The following is a 17,790-nucleotide window of genomic DNA, read 5'->3' as shown; positions in this document are numbered from 1 at the left end:
GGAACACAGAGCTATGTTGGAAACACTTATTTTTTGTCACCCCAAAGCAGAGAACAGTCACTTTAATACCCCATATATTCTCCACCATATCAAACATCTAAGTCACAGGCAACACGTATGGCTTTTTATTACACCTGATAAAAAATAAAGGGCTTATGGCCACTAAATTAGAAGGGAAATTAAAGTTGTGCCCATCTCACAGGCATATAAACTTACCAGTTAATTAATGATCAGGGCAGGAAGTTCTGTTTTGGGAATACCACATCAGGTGTACCTCCTCTGACTATGGGCCAATTAATGATCCTTGAGGCTGTTGATGGCAGAGATCCTATAACACCAGGAAGAAAGAGACAACTTGAAAAGACAACAGGGACTTTTTACTCTCTCTTCCAGGTAGTAGTGAATTTCATGCATAAACATGCTCCACTGTGGTTTTATTGAGCTCATATTTATTGGTAAGTTCATGACAATATTTGAGGATATTGAGACCGTTCCATGTGACGATGAATATTATGCTGAAGTTTATTGGGATATATGTGATGCAAGTGATTCAAATTGGCAGAAAGAGCTCTCGAGTTGTAACTGTATTTCGCACCTGCCAATGAGCCCTACTTTGGACTCTGTGACAGAGTTAGACTCATTTGTGGTTTCCCTACACACTGTTCTTCTGCACATTCTATTTGAAGCTATACTTAGTACTAGCCTTGATCGGACTTAAATGTTTGGTGTGTCCATGTGCCAGTTGGGCCCTAAATCTCTACAGAGTTTTAGTACCTATTCTCCAGTTCATTGGACTCACCCAGGACAAGTATCAAGGAGATGATGATGGACCTCATCCATCCCATGGAACAGAGAGAAACTGCAACTGCAAGCCAGTTAGTCCCATCCATCATCTCCATGCGATCTAAGACTCACTCAAATAGAGGTGGAGTAAGCATCGCCATCCCAGCATCCTCAGGATCAAGGAATGAAAGGTAGACTATGAAATTTATGGTTATTTTACTATATTCTATTGCTATTCCTGCAATTTAAGTTATTTTATCATTGAGGTAGAAACAATGGTTACTGGAAGTCCTGACGGGGGGGCGGGGAGTGAAATACAGGTGTAATAGAGGGCATTTTGCAGACTTTGGAATTGTCCTGAATGTCATTGCAGTGATGGATACAAGCCATTATATATTTTCTCATAACTTACTATATTGTGTGGGACAGAGTGTAAAATACAATGTAAATTATAATCCACACTTAACTACAGTGCTTCAATGTGTGTTCATCAATTGTAACAAATGTTCCACACTAAAGAAGAATGTTGTTAATATTGGAAAGTGCGGGAGGGGAAGGGAGTGGGGCATGTGGGAATCCTCTATATTTTTCATGGAACATCTGTGTTTAAAATACAAAATATTTAAAAAGGTAAACGTAGTCATGCCCAACGGGTCCTTCCTCAGTTATATTTCAAGGAACAATGTCTCTTTATCCAATTCATGATGAAGCAAATAAGCTGTTCTATGTAGCAGATTTTTTTTCTTTTTAATGCTTGGATTGTTGCCTGAGATTTTGAATATTCTACATTCCAAGAAGAAATGGTTCCTTTGTTTTTACATATGCTAAACTAGGAGAAGGTGGAATCATGTGGGATGAGGGATTGAAACTCATGCTTTAACAAGGGACTGTGTAAAATATTTTATCCTTACGGCACAATTCATTTGGTCTGAGAGGGGATAAGTCTCAGAACTTGAGAGGAAGACAGAATCTTGAGATATCCTGAATCTGGTATGATTTAGGAGAAGGTTTTTCCTCTGTTTTTTTAATTATTGGAAAGGATGACTTATATTTCCATCCAGAATGATTATAACAAAATTATTTAAACACATCTGAAAAACACTGAAATAATTCAAGGACGGCACAGAACAAATCAAAATATTTAACCAGGGACCTTAAAATGAGAAAATCCAAGTGTTTTCATAGTTTCAATAAATTACGAAAAAATTTTCATCACCAAACATCATTATGACCAGTATCAAAAACCTGTGCCTTAAGCTCATTCCCCAGCTTCCCTATGTATCTCCCAAAAAATTACAATTTATGAAAATGATGGATTGGAGGGGTGAGGAGTGGGTTATATGGAGACCTCTTATGTTTTTTGTTTTTTAGTGTAGCATTCTTTGTGATCTATTAACTTTAATAAAACAAGCATACAAAAAAAAAATAACATTGAAAACACTTTCTTTCAAGAAAGCTTATTACACCACAGGACTCAATGAGAGTATTTCACATATAACAAACCAATAGTTATGATATTTGTTGATGGATGGCTACTCCCCAATAAAAATGATGTACCTTTATAAAACATTTTTAAAAATAGCAAAATAGATTACAAAATTCTATCTGCGGAACAGGAAAAAACTTGTTCCATGTCAATTAGAATATCAAAGCAAAACCATATGGTAATGTAGAGGGCATTTCACTGTGTCCTGGTTATATGTTGACATTAGAGTGTAGCAAAGGTGCTGAACATATCAGTAATCATTGTAATTGCAATTTCTTATTTATTCAAAAGAAATATGTTTTTTAAAAAAATTATTATAAAACTAACTGAAATGATCAGTGACATGTAGATATACTAAACCATAGCAAGGAAATTACAAAGTTGGAAAATAAAGTGGCGGTGTTTCATAACAAATATGTTGTGAAATACATTCTCTAATCATCAATACCATTTATTCCAGAGGTCATTTTTAAATTAGCTTATATTCTGAACTAGGTTTCTAAATGAGACTTTTTTCAAGTATGCATAACATTAATAAGGAAAAGATACTATTTTCTTATTCATTTATTTATGCTATTTCAAAGGAAAACCATATTGAATAAAGGACCAACAAAATCGGTGCTTTCAAAAATATTTCAACATATGAAATAGTCTAGTGGCCAAGAGTTGATTGTAAGGTAACATCAAAAATCTACTATTTCAGATTAAGAAAAAAACTTTTCAATCATTTACTTGAAATAATTAAGTTTAGAATTAAAGAAATAATGGGAAAAACAAGGTCTTCTAAAACATTTAAGACTCTAATGAAAATAAGATAAATGTTCTCCTTCTCTTAATCACCTTTGACATATATGTATGAGTGTATATCTAATAGCAGTATAGTTTTTTCTTTATCCATTTTAAATGCATAAATCACAAAAATCTTTCCAGCCAAGATGGCTGATAAATAAAATACTTACTCCAGAAATGATTTTTAGCAAAAACTGCTTCAGTATTTTTCTACATAATTAAACATTCCTTTGGAAATGAATTTTTAATGCTGCAGAACTATTCAAGTAAATGTAGTTTTAACCATCTTCAGCACTAAACTATAATTACTTTACAAATCCATCTTTTCTCTAGAAAAGGTGCTTGATTCAAAACGAATTTTTAAAAAATGGGGGCTGAGGGAAGTGTGGCATATGAGAATTTACTACATTTTTTAGTATCATTTTGTGTGCTGTATGTGTCTTTTAAAAATAAATAAAAATATATTAAAATTTTTTTAAAATATACATGCAGCTTCCAGGCCAACAAATGGTCATCATGACTTTGTTCCTCTGCTCCCTCAGGATGGGGACTAATGTGGAGTGGCTCATTCCCATGTCAGATGGGCCATCCACCACCACTGTATTGTCTGCACATTTTAGTCCTCCATCATAATAAGCAGGAGTTTCCAGGATGATAGTTCTAATGATGAAAGACTGATTGGTGTGGTTCTCCTCGTGTCCACCAACTATAGTAAAGCCCCAACTTCCCAAATAGCTTCTTAAAACAAGATCATGGCAGCCATGCAGAGATCTGGGAAGGCTAAGCCAAGTGACCCATAATGGGGACCAGCTGGCAGGGTACTCATTCTTACTGAAAGCACTTTGTTCTCTTTCATGGCTTGTACTAGCTCCTCTAAAATTGGAATTTCAGTATTTTAGGGGCATAAGCTGGGAAGCAGCACTGGTTTTCAGCAGAGATACCACCACTGTGATTTAAATTGGTGAAATCTATAGCATTAATAGTCAGCATGACATCATCTCTCTTGATACTGCCATCTTGGTCAAGACAGCCGTGAGGTGACCTGCTGCTCACAGACATGGGCAGCTCACCTCTCTTACTTTCCTGCTTGCAGCAACTGTCTTTCCAAGGGACTTCTGTGACTCCTAAGTGTGAGAGATCAGAGTTTTAAAAATTATTCTTGAATATTTATGGAACTCTTTCTTCTGTGGTAGAGGTTCCCGTGTGCTAGTAAAAGTAGGCAGGAGTGAGTCATGGAAGGAGAGAGAAAGTCCCTACAATTCATCCAAAGATAGGAGGGAAAACGTTACTAATTGAGACTGTTCAGCCTTAAAAATGGGAGATGAACTCATTCAGGAAAAAATAGAACTAATAGGTAAATTTCAAAATGAACTTAAATCAAGTATATTTAAGCTCTTCGAAGAAATAAGAAATATTATGTGTGTTAAAAAACTACTGTGAAATAAAGTGATATATAGCAATCAAGAACAGAGAGCTAAAATAAAGAAAAATTATAATTCATTAAAACAATGTATAAACTAGTTGAAATAAATTATGCTATTTAAATATTTGGAACAAATGTTTAGACCGGACCTGAAAACAGTAATCAAAACAGTAATCAAAATTCTACATAGAACTGTAGAATTTACCAAAACCTCAGAAAAGAATGAGAAAACAGTGAACAATATCAGAGAAAATGAGTGTTATTGAGAATCTTGAGTGATTCCAGTCACTAAAGATGTTTCAGAAAGAATCCATTGAACAACAAAAAACCCAAATTAGAATAATGGGGGAGAAATGTCCAAAATTTAAGCTTGATATTTTTCACTTAATAAGGTCCAATATGTGCTGTTTTGTACAGTAAATAAAAATCAGTCCACCTGTAGATGCACTGGAATCTAATTTCTCCCCTGTGTTATGTTGATTTATTTTATTTGGCTTCTCCCAATGGCTTCCTCTCTGTGTACAATTTTGAATTAAGGCTTACCCTCATTCAATTTGGGCACAGCTTACCTAATAACTTCTTAAAAGGCTCTATGTACAACTGGGTTCACACACCCATGAGCAGGGTGTGGGACCAGAACATGTCTTTTTGGGGGTCATGATTCAGTCCTCAACACTAGCCTATATAAAACACATCCAGCCTCCAATCAATGCACTCCACAACCATTTTCAAATGAAAATGAAAACAATAATAACCTCTCATAGAGAAAGGATGTGGAAATTGTTACTACAGCTCATTAGTAACTTTAATGAATAGAGTAACTATAATGATATAAAAAGAGTATTTTTGAAGATAATTTGGAAGTATTTTTCGGAAATCTTGAAATGCGCATACACATAAATTCCACAAACTTGGTGCATAGCATCTCTGGCATATGAAAGAGAGCCAGTATGGAGGTATTGCCAAGCCATCTGCAGTTGGCAGAGCCAAAGAAATATGAAGGAGAAACACATTTCCATGTACTCCAAGAGCATTACCAGGAGATGTGACAGATACCTTTATTATTTTAGGGGTCATAGAGGCCAATCTAGCTAATAATGATTGGGAGGCACCGTACAAAGTAGTAGGGGCCTGGATTAAATGCACAAGAGAGTCTAATGACACTGAAGTCCAACTATTAAAATTTTTACACACTTTCTATCTTTACATAGGTAATTTATAATATTTCCTTTGAACTTAACTATTTTTTGTACTTTACATTTTATAAGGTGAAAGAACTTATATTTTGAAATCATTTGAAATAAAAAGATAAATTTCAGGATTTGCCTTTGAGAAAGCAAAAGCTTAAAAGTTTTGTTTAGACATTTTTGGTTTTAAAGTGTGAGGAATATTTTCCCTTTAACCAAGGACACAATGAATTTAAAGCACAAAAAGCCCTTTTTGACAAAACAGACTTTCAGCTTTGTTTACTGCTTATTCAGGAGAAAAATTCAATGACTTTTACTGAACTATACTAATGATTTCATCAACTTTGACATTTTAACAGAGAAAAAACTAATTTTACTTTTGCATCACTATACTATTTGATGCTAAAGATTTTTTATGCTATAAATAGATCCATCAAATCTCACCTAAGTTTGATTATAAAAACTCCTTTTCTGTTAACATTCTGCACTTTCTGTATTCATTCATGTTTTGTCCCACATTTTCTTGTTTCTTTTTTTAAAAAGATTTATTATTTATTTATTTCTATCTTCTTCCCCCATCCCCAGTTTTCTGTTCCCTCTGTCTTTTCACTGTGACTGCTTCTATCCTTATCAGTGGTACTGGAAATCTGTGTTTCTTTTTCTTGTGTCATTTTGTTGTGTCAGCTCCCTGTGTGTGCAGCTCCATTCTTGGGCAGGGTGTTCTTTCTTTCATGCTGGGTGGCTCTCTTTATGGGGTGCACTCCTTGCGGGTGGGGCTCCCCTATGCAAGGGACACCCCTGCGTGGCAGGGCACTCTGTGCGCACATTGATAGTGTGCATGCGCCAGCTCCACGTGGGTCAAGGAGGCCCAGGGTTTGAACCACAGACCTCCCATGTGGTAGGCAGATGCCATGTTCATGGGCCAAGTCCACTTCCCTTCTTTTTTCTTAAGTAACAGTCATTTCATTTCCTCAGGATGAGGTCAATTTCTCTTTCCTTAATTCTAAAAACATTCTATATACATTCAAAAATTAAATTATTGTAATGACTTTGGAAACTCACTCCAAGCAAAGCTGTTTTAAGTATATAATTATCATCAACACTAAGCAAAATTATCAGAATAATGTTTCAATTTAGTTATATGGAAACAACTTCTCTTCATTTCAAATACTAGTAGTGTAATGATAGCTCATAGTGATCTTTACTATTTTTCAGTATTTTATAGAGCTATATTAAGAATATAGCGTGGGACATGACACCCGGGGATGAGCCTCCCTGGCAACGAGGGACCACTATCAACTACCAACTCATGATGCAACTGGAAAATGATCTTATACGGAAGGTTCAATGCGGATCAGCAGAATATCCATGTCTACATAAAATACCATGACTTTAAAATGCTGTTTGACCTAAAGTAAGGGGGAAATGGAAAGGAGAAATGAGTTTATATGGCTATGAGTTTCTAAAAAAGAGTCTGGAGGCTGGCAGAAGGTTTGCCCTCATGCACAACTGAGCAGAGTCAGAGAGACAGATAAAGCAGATACAACCCCCAGATATCGGTTCCTTCGAGGGCTAAAGAGACCCATGGGAGTTATGGTCATGGCCGATGGGGTTAACTACCAGGGCAGATGGCCCCTCTTTGGAAATGGTGTTTATGTGTGATGAATCTGGACTCAGATGGGATCTCCCTTCATAAGACTTTCATGCTAATGTGCTGGAGGTGCAGTTAATGTTGGGGTTTAAGATATATTTAGGGGATTTGAATCTCTGGACTGACAATGTGATAGCCAGATCCTGAGCCTCAACAGACTCCAGCACCTACAATCTGATTTATTGGACTTACCACACTCAGCTAAGATGGAGTTGAAGAAGGACAACCACCACACCATGGAGCCTAGAGTGATTACAACTGAAAATGGGAGGATTGCATCCAGCATCCAGGTGGAATCTGAGCCTCCTCTTGACATTGAGGTGCAATGGACACAACCAATCCAATGTCCACATAGAAGAGGTGGCATTGGATTGGGAAAAGTGGACATAATGGACAAAGGGTATGGGGAAAGGCAGGAAGAGATGAGAGGTGGAGGTGTCTTCAGGACATGGAGCTGCCCTGGATGGTGCTTCAGAGGTAATCACCGGACATTGTAAATCCTCACAGGGCCCACTTGATGGAATAGAGGAGAGTATGGGCCATGATGTGAACCAATGTATATGAGGTGCAGAGGTGCCCAAAGATGTACTTACCAAATCCAATGGATGTGTCATGATGATGGGAACGAGTGTTGTTGGGGGGGGGGAGAGGGGGGGTGGGGTTGAATGGGACCTCACATATATATTTTTAATGTAATATTATTACAAAGTCAATAAAAAATAAAAAAATTAAAAAAAAAAAGAATCATTTACAAGGGCACATTTCTAAAACAATTTTCTTGAGCCACATTTTCAGTGCTAAGTCACAGTGAAATTGCAGGCTTATATAAGCAGCTAGCATTTTTCTATTTTATCCCCCTCTTTTATGTTCATAGAGTTGTCTAGTTCAAATGTTATTAAACTTTAAACACATGGATATTATTAACGCATCTATCAAGATCCCAATAGAATTTACATGGAAACAAAACTGAGAACATCAATGTTGCTAAGATTTTCTGCTTCTCTAGCAGTTAAACTAATTCCATTGGTGATTTCTTTTACAAAAAAAAAATCAATTGCAAGATATTATTGAAATTTAAAGACTCATTTATAGATTATTTACTCCATTATTTCTACTGTGGCCAGGCAATGTTGAAATAGAATAGCCTTTCTTTTTTCTTAAAGGGGTCTCCTCAAAATTTAGACCAATTTTCCAAAACACCACCGAGATCAAATACATCTGCACACACAGCACCAACAGAAATAACAAAGACAGAACATCAATATCAGGACTTACTCAAAATCAACAGTTTCCCACATCAAAGCAAAAATACAATTGATGTGGGCTGTGGGTGGGAGACTGTTCTTCTCTTCTGTAGATAACCTAAGCTGTATGTGTCTCAACCTATGGGTGTGGGACAGTAAGAGGCTGCAGCCCTGCTCTTGATGACCATGGCAATAACTCCTATCCTGGAGAAACAGTTTACTGATGTGAACTATATACTTTAAATATTCAGGGAAAATGCAAACAAAATGTGCTAAAAGCTTATCTAGAATGTACAAAGTCTATTCTAAAAGCTTACCTAGGATGTGGAAAATATATGCTAACTGAAGCATATTGAAACAAAGAATGATTTGGTCCTTCCTTTGTATAAAAAGAACTCAAAAAATTTGTTCGGGGCTTGTGTTTGAAGCAGAAAGCTCTGGAGTCTGACTGGCTGTCAATGAATCATGTTTCCCTTCTCAAAATCATTCCTGAGTACTGGCCTTTCTATATGCAAATAATTGAACCTCTCTCATCTTCTACAATATTTTGGGTGGCTCGTCCAGGATTGCAAATGAAGACAAGAGATGGTAACATTTTGCTGCCCCTTCAGATCCCTGAGGAAGCCAGGAGTACTTGGGTGAATCCCAGTCATCAGGGTGCCCCTGGATTAAATTTAATCCAGATAAGATGGCCCCAGCACAGTCTTCCTAATGAAAATCGAGAGCAATGGAAAGTCTGAAGGAAAATTCTGGGGAAAATAAAGAACTCTGGATGTGGCATAAGGTAAGAATCCCCAGAGGAGCATAGTTGGGAAAAAAACATAGCTTTAACTGCTGGGTAGGGAGCCTGGTCACCTCGCAAGAAAGGACCCTAGTACCTCCAGAAATTTGAGGGGAAGCAGTTCTCTTTAGTTCGGAAAAAAGGGAAAAAGTCTGATGTTTTGGGTTTGTCTAACTGCATGTTAGAATCTAGTACTGGTCTTATCTGCACTTAAAGAGTGGAGTCTTAATTATCATGGGAAAGAATGTTTATAGTTTTGAGTCCTAACATCCTGGAAATTGGCCTGGATTTTGAAAAACTTGGTTAGGGAAAATGAATCGGCTTTTCTAGTGTGGCTTACTCTGGGTGTAAAATTAAACAGTGAAAAAGGTCTAGCTGGCATCTTTTGTTATGGTGCTGAATTGCAAATGAATTTGTTTTATATCATATTTTAATGTTAAGTGTTCTCTCTTTCTAAGGTTTATGATGGCTGTGGGGGCAGCTGTGCTGAAAAAGATATATATATAGAGAGAGAACTTGTGGGTCTGATTAATGACCTTTGTGCTTCTGTCTGTGTCAGCTCAATGCTGGTGTTGGAGTTGTGTGGTCATGAAAACTGGTGGAATTTGTTTGAACTGGAACCCTCCCTTGCCATTGGCAAGGGGGTGAATTGATTATAAGACAAAACTGTGGAGTCTGGATGTTGTGCATGCTCTGCTGTCTTGTCTCTGATCTGCCCCTTTGCTGGGTCTTGGGCGTTGTCCGTGTGCATGCCACACACATGGGTTTTTTTGGACTTGCCCCGGTCAGGGTGGCTGGATCCCCAGGAGGGGCACCAAATTTGAGTATGTTCTTTCCACCTATTTTGGCAGAAAGCTGGGAAGGGAGTGCATCTTGCCCCTTTCCAGTGAGTCCACACCTTCTATTCATAAGCCACATTCCTATTTGATCACAGTGCCCATGACTGCCTGGAAGGGAGAAGGTAAACAGGATGCAGAGAATGATCAAAATAAATGCAGTGAAGTTCCCTCCCTCAGGTGTCAAAGACCAAAATAAATTTGCATTCTGCCCAGGTTCTTCTGCTCTTCTGAATATATCTCTCCCTGTGAAACTATGTAGAAATGCTTTGAAAAGTTTAGAATTGTAAACTTGTCTGAAGAAAGGAGGCTATTGCTTGAATTAATAGACCTCTAATCATTTGATAACCTCTTTAATGGTCTGGCTGGGAACATCAGGGTTGTAAAACTACAGAGGAAAAAAATCTGTGTTTGGCTTTTGTCAGTTGCTGTTGCATAAGAATTTATGGTAAAAAGACAGTTTAAAAATGAATCTTTAAATGCCAATACTCTCTTGCTGGTGAATTAAATGTATTACTTGCAGATGAGAATTTGTTCTATTGCTAGGAAAAGACATAATGTCACAGAGTTGTTACTAATAAAATTCTTGTGACTTAAACAATAAAGGTATCCCATTCACCTTAAGGTTAAAACTTAATGAAAACTGTAACTAAGAGTTAAGTTAAAAAAATAAAAAAAGAGTTAAGATAATTTATAGATGCATGTATATTATAAAACAGCAGAAGGATAATAACTGAAATTATACCTGGGTGAATTTATAGCCTGAACCTGTTATTGTAAGTATAAATTCTAAACTAACCTTACCTTCATTTATGGTTACATTAAGCTTAGCCTCACCCCTTGCCGTTGCTTATGGTTATTTCAGAACAACTTCTGCCCCTATAGTCCAGGGAAAAGTAGACTTGGGACATCCCTGTCTCCTGTCCTACTGGTATTGTTAACCCCGCTTTCTCTCATGATTCCAGATGTGAGCTAAATTACTGCCTGGTGAAATTCTTAGCCCTAGGGTTTGAACAACTGCTGGAGTTTTATTATCTCCAAGGACTGGAAAATAAAGGAGTTCTTCTCCCTTGACTGCGAGGGTTCCTTTAAGTGGCAATTCATGAGAGAAAACAGTCTCCCTAAGGCTTCAATAGCCTCAGTAAATATATGTAGAATTAGTCTTTTTGCTCATCCAAAATTCTTCTAAATTCAAGGTAAAATATAAAGTTCTGAAACAAAAGAAAATGGTGCTAAAGCATTGGAAAAATTTTGGTTACAAGCCATTAGTTAAGAAACAAAATTCTTGTGCAAAACTGCATAGGTTTGGTGGAAATTAATGGAAAAAAAACCTTTAGAAAGGCTGCAGTCACACTTGTTTTGTTAAAAAAATGAAACTTTTAAGTAAATAAGTTATGTTTCTGTGTCAAACTATTGATGTCTGCCTATTTGCTCATTGATGGTTAAAAATGCAATATGCAGTTATATATGTTACATATATATATATATATATATATATATATATATATATATATATATATATAGAGAGAGAGAGAGAGAGAGAGAGAGAGAGAGAGAGAACCTGAATGGTATATAAACAACTGAGGGAGTGATGAATTCCTAGAGAGGGGAGCTCTATCACAGTCCCTAAAGGAACAAAAATCCCCCAAGTGCAACAGCAAAGACCAAAAACGAATGAAGGTCCAACAATGAGCCCCTGATACTAATGACTATGCTTGCGAGCCTGTGCACCTCAAATAAGAACAAGGCCTAGAGCAGGAGTGTGCCTAAGAGTTCCCTCCTGAGAGCCTCCGTGTTGCTCAAATGTGGTCAGTATTGAAGCCAAACTCAGCATGTAAATGCATTGCTTTCCCCAGTGTGGACATGACTCCTGGGGATGAGCCTCCCTGATGCTGAGCGATCACTACCACTTCTCCCATGATGGAAAGGGTCAGAGACAGAAAAAGCAAAAGATTAAAAAGAGAGACCCAGACAAGTTTCAGAATGTGAAATTGAGGCAGTCAGTCGACTGGGAAAAAGGGGAAGGGGTATCTGTAGGATCCCCCGGAGATGTTCCTCCAGATAGTCCACTAGGGAGGATGTTAAGGCATTGGACCCATAGTGATTGGACCAAGGGAAAAGACAAGAAGAGAATGATTAAATACTGCTGTTGTATCTGGACCAAGGAAAGTAATTTACTGCCTGACATATTATGGCCAAAATACGGTGCAGATGAGGATTGGCTTTGTGCTGACCTTGTACTGTATGTTAATGGGAAAACACCCTTCTCCAAAGAAGAGTCTGACTATGCCATGTGCTGGTTAAAGGGAAAGGGGGCCACTTTCTATCCTGTGAAAGCTGAAAATCCAGGCCCCAAGACTAAGCTTGCAGAAACTAAGGCTGTAGAAACTAAGGCTGCATAAACCAAAGCTGTAGAAACTAAACACTGTGACCCCCTGTATAATCTCCCTCCTCCTTATGTTCCCCCTCCCCTCCCAGGAGAAGGGCCATTAGACTTGGAGGGCCCAATAGAACCCATTGTAAACCATGGGGAACTGGAGAATCAAGCAGGGCCAGAACCCGAAGAAGGAATTGGAACAGTGTAAGAAAGATATACGAAATTTTCCATTCCCCAGAACATCTGAGGAGAAGAGAGTGAAAGAACAAAACACCATTGAGCCTCTGTATCTGCTGAGAAAAGTACTAGTGGGGCCAGGGGAGATTGGTTTTTCATTATTGTGACACATTCTTTGTATTTGGTGAGTACATTTTGTAGCACTACTGCAACACATGGATAGTGGTTTACATTGTAGTTTATGCTCTCACCCAGTCCACCAGTGGGCCATGGCAGGACCTACAATGTCCAGCAACTGTCCCTGCAGTATCACCCAGGACAGCCCCAAGTCCTGAAAATGCACCCACATCATATCTATTCTTTGCTCTCCCTAACTTCAGTAGCTACCATGGCCATTGTCCCCACATTAATGCTATATTTTCTTCCATTACTATTCACAGTAGTTCCAGTAGAGAATATCAGTAAGTCCAGTCTAATCCACACTCTATTCCTCCATCCTGTGGACCATGGGATGATTATGTCCAATCCACCTCTATATCAAGAGGGGGCTTACATTCCACATGAATGATGGATGCAATTTTCCTGCTTGAAGTTGAAGGCACTCTTGGTTCTCTGGTGTGGTGGTTGACCTTCTTTACATTCCTGTTACATTTTTTGTGACCTATATATCTCCAAAAATTAAAAAAAATAGAAATTTCAAATGAATAAATGTCATGCAAAAAGTGTGTAACAAATTACATAATAAGTAAAGTCAGATCACAGAACTTCAAAACATATACTTGATTATATTCCAAGAAACCATTGCCTTATTAACATTCTGATCTAATTGACCATATTCCACTCAAAGACCATCAAGTCATTTCTTTCTTTCCATCTTTCCATCTTTCCATCTTTCTTTCTTTCTTTCTTTCTTTCTTTCTTTCTTTCTTTCTTTCTTTCTTTCTTTCTTTCTTTCTTTCTTTCTTTCTTTCTTTCTTTCTTTCTTTTTGGCATTGCAATTTTTGGGTCATTATCTTTTACTTTTCTTTAATTTTTATTTTTTTAAAAAATTTATCATAGATTTTGCCCATATGGGTGCTGTTTATTAACCTTCTTCTCCATTTCTTTTTCCTGTAAACCAATGATCCAAACTCTAGCTCTGTGATTCTGCTCAATTTGCTTAATTCATGTCAGTGATGTCATGTATTATTTTTCCTTCAGTGCCTGGCTTGCTTTACACAACCTAAGGTCTTTAACATTCATCCGTGTTATCCCATGTGTTAGCAATGTATTCCTTCATACAGCTGAATAATATTCCATAGTATGTATATACCATAATTTGCTTATCCATTAATATTTTGATGGACATTTGGGTTGATTCCAACATTTGTAAATAGTGAATAATGCTGCTGTGTGCATTGGTGTGCATAAAAATGTTTGTGTCCTTGCTTTCAGTTCTTCTGGGTATAATCCCAGCCATGGAATTGCTGCATTATATAGCATATTGATAGTTAGATTTTGGAGGAATCTCCAAACTGTCCTCCACAAGGGCTGGACCATTCTATATTCATACCAGCAGTGGATTAGGGTCCCATTCCTCAATATCCTCTCCAACTCTTGCAATTCTCTATTTTTTAATGGCCAGCAGTCTAAGGTATAAGAAGATATCCCATTATAGTTTTGATTTTTATTTCCTTAGTAGCAGTGATGTTGAACATCTTTTCATGTGCTTTTTATTCTTTTGCATTTTTTCTTTGAAGTGTCTGTTCAAAGCACTTGCCCATTTATTTTAAATGGGGTGCCTTTTTAATTTCAAGATATAGGGTTTCTTTACATAGGCTTTATATTAGGCTCCTCTAAGATATATGGTTACCAAAATTTTCTCCCATTGTGTAGGTGGTCTTTTCACTTTGTTGACAAACTCTTTTGAGGTACAAAAGATCTTAATTTTGAGGAGGACCCATTTATCTATTTTTCTTTTCACTGATTGTGCTTTGGGTGTGAAGTTCAAGAATCTATTTCCTATTAAAATATCCTTTAGATGCTTCCCTATATTATCTTCCAATATTTTATGGTATTGTCTCATATTTAGATCTTTGATGCATATTGAGTTAATTTTTATATAATGCGTGAGATGGTGTTCCTCTCTCATTCTTTTGGATATGGATATATAGTACTCCAAAGACCATTTGTTGAAGAGGCAATTCTCTCCCTAGTGAGTGAGTGAGGTGGCCTTGTCAAATATCAGGTGACTGTATATGTTAGAATGGATTTCAGAACTCTCAATTTGGTTCCATAGGTCTGTATGTCTATCCTTGTGGCAATATGATGCAGGGTTTATTTTATGATATATTTTATTTTTTATAATTTTATTTATTGTCTTTTTATAAAGATACATATATCACAAAATTGTTACAGTAAAAAATATGAGTTTTTCCTATATACACCACTCCCCAACCCACCCCACTACTCACAAATCAACAATCTTTTTCATCAGTGTGGCATGCTCATTGCATTTGATGAACACATTTTGGGGCACTGCTACACAGCATGGATTAGAGTTTGCATTGTATTGTGCAAATCCTCTGATATATTATTCAAAATCTTTTTGTTTAATTGATTCTCTGTGAAAATGTTCTGTCTAATGGTGATAATGGTGTATTAAAGACCCTTGTTTTTATTGTAGAGGCATCTATTTCACCACTTAATTTTTCCAGTGATTGCCTCATGTATTCTGAGATGCCCTGGTAGGATGCATCAAAATTTAGGATTGTCACCGGACATTGTAAATCCTCACAGGGCCCACTGGATGGAATGGAGGAGAGTATGGGCCATGATGTGGACCATTGACTATGAGGTGCAGAGGTGCCCAAAGATGTACTTACCAAATCCAATGGATGTGTCATGATGATGGGAACGAGTGTTGCTGGGGGGGGGGGGGGGGGAGAGGTGGGGTGGGGGGGTGGGGTTGAATGGGACCTCACATATATATTTTTAATGTAATATTATTACAAAGTCAATAAAAAAAATAAATAAATAAAAATTTAGGATTGTTCTTACTTTTTGAAAGATTACACATTTTATTAATATATAGTGTCAGCCTTTGTCTCTTAAAATAATTTTGCATTTAAAGTGTATTTTGTCTGATACCATTATAACTTTTCACACCCTTTTTTGTTTGTTGTTTGCTTGTAAAATTATTTTCCAGCCATTCAGCCACTTTAATCCCAGTGGCTAAAGTGTGTTTCCTGTAGAGAGCATACAGATGGATCCCATTTCCTTATCAAATCTGCCAATCTCTGTCTCTTGCCTGGTGAGTTTAATCCATTATCATTAAGTGTTATTGCTGTCACAGATTTACTTATTTAGTCATATTTCCTTTGGGTTTATGTATATAATATTTTGTTTATATTTCTCTTTGTTTGTTTTATTTTATTTTTCTTACACACTCTCTCCTCCAACTCTATTTTTCTCCTGTTTATTCCTTTCAAATTACAGCACTCCCTTTAGTATTTCTTGTAGTGTGGATTTCTTAATGGCATACTCCCTTAATTTCTGTTTATCTGTGAATATTTTGAATTCTCCATCATTTTTGTAAGGTAGCCTCATGGGATAGAGAATTCTTGGCTGGAAGGTTTTTTTTTTTTTTTTTCTCTTTTAGTAGCTTAACTATGTCATATCACTACCCTCTTTCCTGCACAGTTTCAGATGAGAGATCAACACTTAAATTTATTGAAATTCTATTTTATGTGCTGTTTCTCTTTTCTCTTGCTGCTTTCATTATTTGTTCTCTGTTTTGAGCATTGGAAAATTTGACAATATTTGCATCTTGGAATTTATACTGTTCTGGGTTTGCAACACTTTGTGGACATAGACATCCATCATTCTTAGGGTTTTTGATTTCTTGTTCTGTGCCTTTCATCACCATCATACTGTTATCTTTTTCTGTATGTTTACAAATTCTTCAGTGTCTTCTTAATATCCTTAATCTCTTCCTTCACTTCATTAATTTGGTTCATACTTGCTTTGACAGTTCTGCTTAATTTTTCCATGTACTGCCTCTGCCCCTAGTTGATTAGTTTCTTTCTTTCCTCTAGGGTTATATTTAGATGCTGTTTATGTGTGTGTGGTATATTTTCTCTTTGCTATTTTTTTCACCCTATTCTGTTTCTTTGCTTTGTCTATGTTCCATTGATAGAAAAAAAAAAATAGGGCCAGAGAAAGAGATAGTGGTAAGAAGAGAAAAAGTACAATCACAACTATACTAATAAGTTGTAGAAGAGGAAATATGTTAGACCAAGGAAAATGAATAATTAACTCATGAAAAAAGTGTGCAGTAAAATAAGAATTAAAAAGTGGAATACAAATAAAGAAATGAAAAACTAATAGAGAAAATGATCTAGAGAGAACTGAAAGGTGAGAATAAGAAGAGAGGGAAAAAGAAAAGACAAGACACTTAAAAATGTTTAAAGACGAAGGAAAACAAAGACTAGGGGAGATCAACATAAAAAAAGAAAAATGGAAGACTAAACAAAGAGAGGTTGAATATAAGAAAAAAAACAGAGTAGAAGATAGAAATATGAAGGAAGGAAAAGAAATAATATAGGTAGACTGCAGAAATAATATAGGTAGACTCCAGGACTGCAGGATGCAATAGCTTGTATGATAAAATTCCGCCTCACCTCTCCTGGTCAGGTTGAGTCCCCTTCTGACATTCAAATATGACCCTGATATCTGAAGTCACCACAGAGAAATGACTCTCAACCCTCTTCCAGATCTAATTCTCCTCCCAGGGGATCCTAAATAGGCCCTTGGAAGGTTAAGTGCTTCCTACAGCCTACCTTCCTTAGTGGAGTTGGGATATTGATCATTTTCAGCACAGGACCTGTCAAATTGCCAGACTCCACCCTCTCCAAGCCCAAGTTCCTTTCTCCTAGGTGGACAAGGTAAATCAGGTTGCCTAAGCACGTTCACCTCTCCCCTCTTCCAGGGTCCATCACTTGTTAGCTGGTATACTCTGTCAAGTTCAAAAGGGTTGCAGGTAACTACACTTACCTCAAGGAAAGCCCTCTCCACC

This window comes from Dasypus novemcinctus, chromosome 30 (assembly GCF_030445035.2).
Source record: "Dasypus novemcinctus isolate mDasNov1 chromosome 30, mDasNov1.1.hap2, whole genome shotgun sequence".
NCBI classification, from domain to species: domain Eukaryota; kingdom Metazoa; phylum Chordata; class Mammalia; order Cingulata; family Dasypodidae; genus Dasypus; species Dasypus novemcinctus.
The sequence above is the reverse complement of the archived record's forward strand: the minus strand, read 5'-3'. Positions refer to the sequence as shown.